This window comes from Drosophila kikkawai, chromosome 2R (assembly GCF_030179895.1).
Source record: "Drosophila kikkawai strain 14028-0561.14 chromosome 2R, DkikHiC1v2, whole genome shotgun sequence".
Taxonomy (NCBI): domain Eukaryota; kingdom Metazoa; phylum Arthropoda; class Insecta; order Diptera; family Drosophilidae; genus Drosophila; species Drosophila kikkawai.
This window is the reverse complement of record NC_091729.1, coordinates 2,740,967-2,753,277: the sequence shown is the minus strand read 5'-3', so window position 1 is coordinate 2,753,277 and position 12,311 is coordinate 2,740,967. Positions and strand designations below refer to the sequence as shown.

The window sequence follows — 12,311 nt, the reverse complement described above, 5'->3', positions numbered from 1 at the left end:
TTTAAGTGATATTCAAGTGATATTCAAGTGATATTTAAGTGTTGATATTCAACAAAAGAACGCATAGTTTGAATACAAAACCCCGGCTTTTACCAGTTAACACATGGGCTGAAAAGTCCCGGGCCTAACACATTAATGGCGCTAGTTTTATAGGAGCCATCTTTTTTTTTTTCAGTTAAAGTGGACGTCCAAATTAGGCGGTAACACAAGAAAAAATAAAAAAAAATCCACAAAATCGTTTTGAATGATCAAAAAGTGAACTTTTGTGAGTTAGCTGACATCGTAAATATATCAAAAGAATGTGTTGGCTTTATATTGCATGAGCATTTGACTATGAGAAAGCTGCCGCGTTGGCTCATAGTTGACCAAAAACAAGAACATGTTGAGTCAATCAAAATAATGTCAAAGCTAAATGAATTGAACTTTGAATTGCTCCCAAGTCACCGAATTTGCCAGATTTGGCTCCCAGTGACTACTGCACAGTGGTTGGGCTTGTATGGAGACGCGGCCAAAAATACTTATAGTTGATGTATCGTTACGAAATTAATACCAAAAATCAAGAAAAATGTTCTAAGTATATGCACAAAAAATTGGCCCTATACCACGTCTATATCATATAGCTGCCATAGGAACAATCTGTTAAAAATCAACATTTAGTATGAAAAACTTTTTTGTTTTTCAAAATATCTTAACCAATTTCACAGATAATATGTTTGGAACAGGTTTATGCATTCTTACCAAATTTGGTTAAAATCGGATGTCTATATCTTATAGCTCCCATTCAAAATTTTTATAAAATTATTTTTTTCCAAGAGCTAAAATTAATTTTTTATCTCTTAATGAGAATGTTGGTGAAATATAAGTGTCCAAAAGTAAAAAAAAATTATTAACTTATATATTGTGTATTTTATTTGTTTAGCAACAAATGCACACAGCTTAAGGGGGGTAAGGCTAATTCGGTGCAAAACTGCCCACTGTTCAAAAAAATGTTTTGGCGAAACGGCTAAAGTTAGCTTAATGATTTAAATACCATAAATTAATAAAACATTTGAACCATTTTTTTTTTTTTAATTTTTGTATTAAAAAATATTTACAGGCCTACGCTATATTGCTAATCTCCTAAGTCCCCACAAATAAAAGTTGGTTTTCGGTGTACATCCTAACTGTCCACAAAAAGGTCCGATATCAAAAAAATGTATTGCATTCCTTAAAGAATTAGTGCCCCAAGGTACTTAAGAGACGTTTTTATTTTAAAAAATTTTTCCCGATTTTTTATCAAAATTGGAAGTCAAAACCCCTATTTTCGACTCAAAAATTAAGTTAATTTAAAAAAAATATATATATTAACATTAACAATTTAAAAAAGCTTTACGTGAGTACCTGTACAATTAAATTTCAAAGTTATGTTCAAAATTTCAAACCGATTGGTTAAGTAGTTTTTGAGTTATAGAGTACACCGATTTTCAAAATGGCATTTTTCAGGAGAACGCTTTAAACTTTATGATACTCATACATCGAACACCAAACGACCTCCGTTCAACTACCCATAACTTCGTCAGTTTTGTAATAATCGATGTAAAACTTTGATACAATATTTTTAATATTTTAAACCTTTATTTAAAAAAAAAAAAAAAAAATTACGAAAAAAAAATTTAAAATCTTACCCTCACCTGTGTTAGTATTTTTAAGATTATATTAACATCTGCAAATTTCTGCAGCTGATTTTTGGCACACAGTACCCTAAAAGTCAGACGAACACATTAACATACATATTATATGTGGCATTTTGCGGCATCACAACTAAAACTTTAACTAAACATGAAAAAGACGTTAACAAAATAGACAAAAAAGGGTTAATCGCTATAGAATACACAAATAATATTTAATTAGTCAGATAATTTTCATAAAACCAATTTATTAAAGTTAATACCTTAAACTTTAAAATGCATTTTAAATAATTCAATTTGGAGCATTTTTGCGAACGTCCGACCACTTTGAACTTCACTTTTGTTTTGACGAAAAGCTCACTAAACGCAGCTGCAGCAGCAAACTTGAACACGTGTTCACACTTTGCATTCTTTTTTTAGAATGTCCCGTTAGAATTCCGGGAAAACTAGTTTGCAATGACAAAATATAGACAATTTAGAGACAAATTCTTAACATTTTGAGTAATTATTTTCAAGTCGATTTTTCGATTTATGGCCTATGGGCGCAACCACTGTGTACTGGCTGTTCGCAGACCTGGAAAAATGCTCGCCGGTAAAAAATGTTAACGAATGAAGAAGGTATCGCTGAAACTGAGGCCCATTTTGAAACAAAAGATAAATCGTTCTACTAAAGTGGTATAGAAATGTTAGACCAGCGCTGGAATGATTGCGTTGCTCTTGATAAAGATTAAGCTGATATATAAAGCAAATACCATATTAAATTTAAATTTTTTTCTTTTTTAGACCCGGGACTTTCCAGCCCATGTGTTATTAAGTAGAGTTTTGTTATTTTTTTTTTTTATTTTTAAATTGTACAATTTTCGAAGTACAGGGTGCCGAAGTGCTTTCCAAAAGATTCTAGTCTAGGCGATGTCCGCATGTATGCTGAACATATTCTGAAAATTTCAGGAAAATCGGTTAAGTTGCTTTTTATACCCTTGCAGGGTATTATAATTTCAGTCAGAAGTTTACAACGCAGTGAAGGAGACCTTTCCGACCCTATAAAGTATATATATTCTTGATCAGTATCAACAGCCGAGTCGATCTAGCCATGTCCGTCTGTCCGTCTGTCCGTCCGTCTATCCGTCCGTCCGTCCGTCTGTCCGTTTCTACGCAAACTAGTCCCTCAGTTTTAAAGCTATCTGGTTAAAACTTTGCATATAGTCTTCTATATACTCTCACTGCTATATATGTCGGAACGGGCCGGATCGGACGACTATATCATATAGCTGCCATACAAATGTTCAATAAATTTTTAGAAAAAAAATTATAACTTTTGTTTTTCAATAGTTTTGCACCATTTTTTAGATATGACCATTTTATATTATTTTTGAATTTTGGTAAAAATTTTATGAAAATCGGACGACTATATCATATAGCTGCCATAGGAACGATCCGGAAATTAATAGAAAAAAATTACAACTTCTTTGTTTTATAACGAATTTTTATCTTTTTTGAGATATGGTCATCTTGTATTAATTTCTAATTTCGTATTTAATTTAATGAAAATCAAATGACTATATCCTATAGCTGCCATAGGAACTATCTGAAAAATTTTAGAAAAAAAATTATAACTTTTTTTTTTTCAACGAATATTTATTTTCTTTTGTAGCCATTTTGTATTATTTCAAAATGTAATATTTAGTTTTATGAAAATCGGATGACTATATATTATAGCTGCCATAGGAACGATCGAAGAATTACAAGAAAAAAGTCTAACTTCGACAATTATCAACATATTTTCACATTCTTCGAGTATGGCATTTTTACGATTCTAAAATTTTAATATTGATATTATGAAAATTCCACAACTATATTTTATAACTTTCAAAGGAAATTGGGAATTTAAATTATATTATACTTATTTACGCTTTGCGTTTTGATTTTTTTATACCCTTGCAGGGTATTATAATTTCAGTCAGAAGTTTGCAACGCAGTGAATGAGATGTTTCCGACCCTATAAAGTATATATATTCTTGATCAGCATCAACAGCCGAGTCGATCTAGCCATGTCCGTCTGTCCGTCTGTCCGTCCGTCCGTCTGTCCGTTTCTACGCAAACTAGTCCCTCAGTTTTAAAGCTATCTGAATGAAACTTTGCATATAGTCTTCTATATACTCTCACTGCTATATATGTCGGAACGGGCCGGATCGGACGACTATATCATATAGCTCCCATACAAATGTTCGATAAATTTTTAGAAAAAAAATTATAACTTGGCTGTTTTTCAATGAATCATTTTTGAGACATAGCCATTTTATATTATTTCAGAATTTTGGTAAAAATTTTATGAAAATCGGACGACTATATCTTATAGCTGCCATAGGAACGATCGGCAAATGAATAGGAAAAAAATTATAACTTCGTTGTTTTTCAACATATTCTTATCTACTTTTAGATATAAGCTTATTTTATTATTCTAGAATTTTGGTATAAATTTTATGAAAATCGGACAACTATATCATATAGCTGCCATATAAACGATCGGTAAATGTAGAGAAAATGTAAAGCTGGGAATGTAAAACTGTAACTGTCAAAATGTAAACATAATAAGTATAGGTAAAATGTAATGAAACTCTGTTTTGTGTGTGTTTTCAGCATTTAAATCTATAATATAAACATCAAAACCAATCTGCAAGGGTATACAAACTTCGGCGTGCCGAAGTTAGCTTCCTTTCTTGTTATAAATCGTGTTGACCAGTTGGAAAAACGTGGTTTCGAGAAAAACACAAAAGAAATAATCATTGCAGGAGTAAGCTGTTCTGAGGAGCATGTCTTCTCAGTTGTTACTTTGTAACTACAGTGAATACCGAAAAATCTAATTAAACACTTATTTCACATAAGTTAAAAAAGCGATTTATGCAAAAAATTTCGATTTTTTGGGTCAACACCCTTTAGGACCGATACGCACGAAGATAGTATCACCCAAGCTAGACTTCTTGCAAAGAAGGAAGAAAGCAACCGGCAGACGCCTGGCAAACCGATTGCTAGCAAACCCTTCCCCAGATATAAGACACCGACAGCGGCGCGGGACAATGGTGCCCAAATAACGGAATAATATTAAATATTACTAATATTTCGAACTCCACCCCACCCACTTGAAAAATGTAGGTATATATTTATGTCGGAGAGGAGGCCAGAAGAGGCCATGAGACTTTAAGGTGTGACCATGGGTTGAGCTGGTTACTAAGCTAGTAATAGGTACTAGTTCTGGTAGTATGGGGACTCAGGTTGCGAACTGAGACTGTGTGTGGCTTCATTTGCGTTGCTAGGTCTAGTCTAGTTCGCCAGAACTGAGTGCGGAATAACTAAAGACGAGCCAACAAGCGACCAATATTGACGACCTGCTTGGAGATGACTTGAATTCTCCGACATGTTCATATATTTTTATATGTATTTACACATAACAATAACAATAACGACATATATATCGACATTAACGTTGCAAAGGCTCCGTATTGAGCGGTACGGCCGCAAAGCAATGCTACCCACAGTCAGTCCGCTCGTTCCTCCCTCTCTCCAGTGTCCTAAGGGATCTCATCAGCTTGGCTGAGAACTCTGCCACCGCATCCCATATCCTTGGGTCCGCCAGCATCAGCGGCACCAGCGTGTCAACCCTGATCGCTGACCCAGCTACCGCCTCCTGCGCGTCTCTCTCCTCATCGAATCGGCGACATTCGCCCCAGTCCCTCAGCGCCTCCCTTACAGTTAATTTAATAATTTTCCTCGCCGATTTGAAGTCTTCGCTGCACTCGACAACTCGAGAGGAGACGCGTGCCCAGTTCATTTGCCTCTAAGCATGAAGGCGCTTGGAGATCGGCTACGGAACGTTGTCGCAGGCATGCTCCAGGGCTGCTGCGTCTGGTTTGCAGTCTCGTTAGCTCCACCCAGCGCCTCGGCTGACAATCAGTCAGCGCATTGGCGAATGCCTGGGTGCATAGCGTGTCCGGCCGGTACGCCTTTATGGGCCGCGGCAAAGAGAGAGTGTCCAGGGCGAGAAAATCGCCTCCGACTACAACATTGACCCTGAGACGCAGATCGCAGCACAGGTTGTCCAGGATCCTACTGAACGCCTCCAGCGGGAGACTGGGGACCAAGTAGCAGCTATATATGCAGTAGCCGGTGACTTCCGATCGCACGAATCCATCAGCTGCCATGATATTGGACATTCGCCGCTGTCCGTCGCCACAGAACTAAAAGGCCGCCTTGCCAGAGCGGTCCTTCGGCCATGCTCCTCCCTCCCTCACCTTGTAGGGTTCGGTAAGTATAGCAGACGGCTGCTTTGTGCCCTGATTCGCCACACTTGATGCAGCAGCCGCTCCTGTCGACCAGGCTCTTGCACCTTATGGCAATGTGCGGATCTCGCTCTCTGTCATGAGGTTCCGGATTTCGAAGACGCTGACTTTCGAATCCTCTGTAACGGCTCTGACCACCGTCGTGTCTCCAAGAACCCAAGAGATGCTGTTCCTCATGGATTCGGCGCTCTCTGAGCCACCTTTGGCTACCTCCAAGAGCAGATTTCCTCTAGCGGTCCTACGCACTTTGTTGACTGCCTCTCCGAGGTCGGTCAGCTAGCTATCTTCCCTTCGTGTGACCAGTGCTAAAATCTCGCTGTAGGTTTTCCCCGCTGCTTCAACTATCACTCCCTCAGAGCGTGTTCTGCGGGTTATCCTTTTCCTTCTGACCACGGTACTCCAGGAGTTTCCGGCATTCTGGAGATTGGGCTCGGTTAGCGGGTTTTCCCGAACTCCCTTGCCGGTTCTCTGGCACTCGGAGCCTCGCTGGGCGCGCTGTCAGAGTCTTTCTAGTACCGTTCATCGGCGCTGCGTGGGCTGCGGGCTGGATTCTCGGGCGTCGCGCCTGCCTGAGGGGGCTGGGGGCGGTGCCGTCTGGCTAACTGAGTCTCCGCCGCTTCCACGGGAGCGGGCTATCACCTTGCTCTTTCTGAAAGCAGCTGCATCTCCCATTGCCCGATCGTTCCTCCTGGCTTGGTGCATTACCTAACGTGGCGGCCTCCAGAATCCTTGCCCTAATCGTGGATTTTCCCACGGGTGGATTTCCATTTTTTTTGCTGCCATCTGGATTAGAATCTTTATTCACAGACATTCCAGATTTTATTGCATTGTAGCCCAATGCTCGGCGTATTATATACGTTCTGCCAGGTGCTGTAGCTGCCGGCCACTATGGCTCAGACGCAGAACACGCAGCCGACCAGTGTGAGCAGACGCTACGTGGATTTGCTAGTTATATTCAGCTTGGAAGCAAGACTGAATTAAACCAGGTATTTGTCGCTGATAGAATATTTCCCACCGACTTCATTATGTTGGGGGTTATACCACCCCGCCGCGATTGCAAGAGCCCCTTTTGGATGTACCGCCAGGGCGGTGGGGATGGCAGTCGGTCCAGTCCATGACCTTTTTCACCGTTTGGCCACGGTTGCAGACATAGATTTCGACGGAACAGCAGTCCGAGTATGTATGCTACGACTTTCGCAGCGACCGTTTACTTTACACTGGTCGTCAGCTAATCGAGCAATCAACCGGCACAATATGTGGGGGCATCCACGTTTGACCCACAAAGAAGAAGAATCCCCTTTACTCCTACCCCTCGTCCCTCCGCGGGCCGCAGGAGCCGTGCCTCGACGGGTAAGACCGGGGACTCCACTCAATCTGCATTCTACATACAGATACCACCTTTTAATCCTAGGGGCACTGCCACAGCACGAGTTTAATGTTGCTATATCTAGTGAATAGGCTTTTTTTATGAAAATAATATAGTGACTTAAATTACGGTAACATCTGACTTAAATGACTTAAATTACGCACACTTTTTTATATTCTGAGTATTCTCTTTTACACGTATGAACATATATGCCCCTAGATTTTCTTCTTTATTTTTTACGAATTGATCCACTTTGCCTGTGTTGATGTTAAATTTTTTGTACGGAATAAATCCAGTGTATCTGTGTTAATAAATATTGCAACCAAGTAAATTCACCAAAGTACATTGTCTCGCTATCCAGTGGTTTCGTATCTCTAATTTTTTGTTGGGATAATTTAACATTTTATATTCAAGGTGACGTCTTCAGAGAAATTACGCTCGCTTTTCTTCTCAAATTTTATACGATGTGATCCACTGTGTCTGTATTGATATTGCGGCCAAGCGACTCCGCTAAAACAAATCATTTTTCTCCCAAAATCAAGAAAACAAATATTTTTTCTTTCCAATCGTTTCTCCACCTCAAATTAGGTCTTAAAATATTTAACAGAACGTTGTTCGTGGACTTTGATTTTATTTGCTCGCATCTTTACCGTTAACTGGGTGGTAAGACCAAGACAAGATCAGCAAAACTTTTGCTGCTGATATTCCTTGGCTTTACTGGTGTATCTAGGCGACTCGTAGGTGAATATCAATCTACCACCTTCACCACGGAATGAGATCAACAGATTCCACACCCGAAAATCCTATGACTCCCACTCCTTAGCGCGACAAGTCTTGAAATGGCCTCCCCTCAAATTAGGCGTAGCTAACTATAAGTTTCGCAACTCAATGGTTAATCCCGATGTGTTCAGATTAAGCTCTCTCAGGGCCGGGTAACCCTGGGTCGGTAGTTGACTTGACAAGGCTTAGGGGCGAAGCCACGGTCGACTTTATTGAATGCGCAGGACGAAGATATGTTGGTGCGGTCAGATGAAGAGGCACTAACTCCGTCGAGGTCGGTGATGAATGGCAAGTCGAGCATTCCCCAAACGACACTACCATTCCATAATGAAAATACTGAACAGACACTAGATGTGCACATGAGAGGAAAAACGGGGAAAAGCATTTCTGAAGCATAGCACACGTAAAGGAAAGCCATTTCCACAGAAATAGCGCTGTTTAAAGTGGTAAGATACATAGAAAAGGGGCTGCTTTTTAAATAAATTACACAATGGCCACCTTCTTAAACATAGAAGGCGCCTTTAACACCGTAAACGTACACTCGATCGTAAGCTCCCTTAACAAGATATCACTTGAAGAAGGCATTAAAGCATGAATCGGCGCAACGCTAACGAACAGAAGTATAACAGCCGAACTGACACCACATAAGACTTCATCAGCAAATTAAAGACGAGGGCGCTTGCTAACTCAATTCATGGATGTTAACCCATGTAAAACGGTATAGATGGTATAGAACTGGGACTATCACAGCAGGCAAAGTATATAGCAGTATTACTGGATTCCTATTACACCAGGATAATAATTTGGCTTTACAAAGCACTTGTAGGACCTATACTCATTATACGTTTTAAACATAATCCCAATAGAATATCTGATCAGGAACAAAGGAGCTCAAAGCGCGGTACGACTGAAGGCAAGCCATTGCTCAAAGAACAACCACTGTAGAATCGTGGGAATCTTCGCCGAGAACTGCGGATAAGTCTTTCCAACTCCCAAAGCATACGTATCCAAAAGGAAATTTTTAAAGGACTCCAAATCTGAACCCAAAATAATATTACAATTTTTTTTTAGAAGACCTAAGAATTAAAAAAAAAATAACGCAGGGGAAGTTAAGCCGCTCACGTGTCATAGTCAATACAGACTCGGACCTTGAGAGCGTGCAGCTCTCCAAAGAGAAGGAAGAAAGCCTTCTCCACTCGCCAAAACCACCAGCTCTCACCACCACCAGCTCCCAGCGCAGGGACGGGCCAAGACGGTCAAGCGAGGGGATGAAGGCTTAGGCACAGTACAAGGCCTCCCTCCGCATCCAAACTTCCCCACATGAGATAAACGGGCGGATTCGCCCACAAGGTGGAGGAGACGCTTGCCAACAAAAGGCAACGCTCAGCAGAGTGCGCCTGTATGGACGCACATGGGAGCAAACGGCGACGCGGGCCTAAGAAGGCAGCCCTCATACAAGGTTCCGCAATGGATCCCCCCAAAAATAACAAAACCAGGCTGACCCCGAAAACACAAGTCAAATTCCTCGGATTGTACTTGACCGCAAGCTGATGTGGAAGGCCAATGTAGAAGAGAGGGCGAAAAAGGCCACCAAAGCGCTTCGTGCATCCAAGAAGATGCTTAGCAGCACATGGGTCCTCTCACTCGCTCTAATGCATTGGGTCTACATATCGGTGGTGCCTCTGACTCTGCTATATGGTGTCTTAGTGTGGTGATAAGCGATAAAAAAGAAAACGTATAATAAACTTATGGAGAGAACCCAGCGGCAGCCACTGCTATGAGTATCAGGGGTGCTGAGGTCAACCCCTACCAAAGCACTCGAAACCATAATGGATATATATCGCCTAGATATCCAAGCGCAACTGACAGCAGGAAAGGCGGCACAACGTCTGGTTGAATCAGGAAACTGGTCGCTACAAGGATTTGGCCACAGTTAAATTCGTCAAAACATGAGTTTTTTTTTTTTTTTTTTTTTTTTTTTTTTTTTTTTAATTCGTTTATTAAGGGAAAGACTAAATACAATAGTGGGGGATAGAGGGTTGGGTCACACAAGTATCGGGACGTTTTGCTCGCGCGGTACGGCCGCGAAGCAATGCTTCGCGCGGGCGCCGATCCCGACCTATGCTGCCTCGCTGTTCCTACGTCGCTCCTCCGCTCGGAGCTCCGTCGTAACTATCGCTGCGTAGTCCGACACGGCCTGCCAGTTCTCATCGGACATTAGCATCAGAGGAACCAACGTTTCCACTGAGATGGTGCTTCTCAGCCTGGCCTCCAGCGTATCTCGCTCACCGGCAAATCTCACGCAGCTGAAAACTAAGTGTTCTGCCGTCTCCTCCAGCTGTCCCTGACAGTGCGTGCAGATATCAGATTCCTCGTGGCCGAATCTCCGCAAGTAGCTCCGGAAGCAGCCGTGGCCGCTGAGGATCTGAGTCAGGTGAAAGTTTACCTGGCCGTGCTTCCTCTTCAGCCAGCTGTCCAGGTGGGGAATCAGGCGATACGTCCATCTTCCCTTGGTCGTAGACTCCCATCGCGTTTGCCACGCTGCAGATGTGGCGTCTTTCGCCGCGGAGCGAAACACCTGTTTCTCGCGAGGCGTCAGCGTCCTGCCGTTTGACTGGCCGTAGATACTGGCCCTCTCCGTTGCCAGCAGGTCCAGCGGAGGAGTCCCAGCTAGGACCAGCGCAGCCTGGTCGGACACCGTCCTAAAGGCGCTGCAGATTCGAAGTGCCGCGAGGCGATGAGCTGAGTTCAGACCACGACTATAGGCCGGGGTCGTTAGTGCATGCCCCCAAACTGGTGCCGCATAGAGCATGCTGGCTCTAGCTACGCTGGACAGTAGCAGCCTGCTCGCCTGCTTCGGGCCCCTGTGGTTCAGCATTAATCTGCCGACTGCTCTCACCGCTGTGGTGGCCTTCGTGCTAGCAAAAGTTAGGTGCTCGCGGAAGGATAGCCTCGTATCGATCATAACGCCCAGATATTTAATGGCTCTGGCCGATCTGATCGGGGCCCCGCACACCCGGATGGTTGCGACCTCCACCTTCTTCCGGCTGCTCACCAGCACGGCTTCCGTTTTCTGTGGCGCTAGTTGTAGGCCAACACTAGACAGCCACGAATTTATGCGGCTGATGCTCCTGTCGCACAGCTCTTCGGCCCCTGCGAGATATTTGTCGACTGCGACTACAGCTATATCGTCGGCGAAGCCCACCAGCTCGGTCCGACCTGGGAGCGGGAGACGCAGAACACCATCGTACATGGCGTTCCACAACAGCGGTGCCAGGACCGACCCTTGCGGAACTCCGCAGGAAAGCTCTGTGGATCTGACACCGCCATCGGAGTCGTACACCAGGGTTCTGCCTCTAAAGTAGCTCTTCAGCAACTCCAGGAGGTACAGGGGTACCCCGAAGCTGGATAGAGCATCCAGTATACATCCCCATCTCGCCGTGTTGAAGGCGTTACGGATGTCGAGCGTGGCTATCAGGCAGTACTCCTTCGCGCCTCCTTTCCACCGATGCCCCGCAATGGCTGCTTTTGCGATGCCCACCACTTTGGAAATGGCATCCACCGTCGACTTAGCCTTCCTAAATCCGAACTGGGAGTCAGATAGATCGCCGGATGCGGCAATGGCCTTCTCAAGTCTCGTCCGGATCAATTGCTCCAGAACCTTGCCTGCCCCATCAATCAGACAGATTGGTCTGTAGGCGGATGGGTCTTCAGGTGGCTTTCCTGGTTTCGGGAGCAGGACCAGCCATTTGTGGCTGCCACCTGGAGTAGTATTGTTATTACTCGACATTCCTTTTTTGCGCATTATTGCCCAATGCGGGGGCTGCATTTTATACCTTCTGCCAGGTGGGTAATAAACTGCCGGCCACTATGGCACAGACGCAGACCAAGTAGCCGCCCAATGTGGGTCAGACGCTACCTGGGTTTGGGTTAGTGTGCAGCTGATACCTGCTGCCAGGTTAGTTCCACTGCCGGCCACTATGGCGCAGACGCAGATCACGCAGCCGCCCAGTATGGGCAGACGCTGCGTGGATTAAGTCGATTGGGTGTGGCGGTCACTTCCACCAGGTCAGGACGACACGGAGCCTCCCTCGCTGGTCGAATATTTCCCTCCGACTTCTAACTGATGGGGGTTATACCGCCCCGCCTCGGTCGCCAGAGCCC

The 12,311-nt window shown here is 43.5% G+C and overlaps 1 protein-coding gene across 1 annotated transcript in view; it reads right to left on the bottom strand.

Annotated features, from left to right (window-relative positions):
* Nucleotides 1–12,311, bottom strand: part of Nipped-B (Nipped-B cohesin loading factor) — a 133,527-nt gene that overhangs the window by 97,479 nt on the left and 23,737 nt on the right. The window lies entirely within an intron of this gene.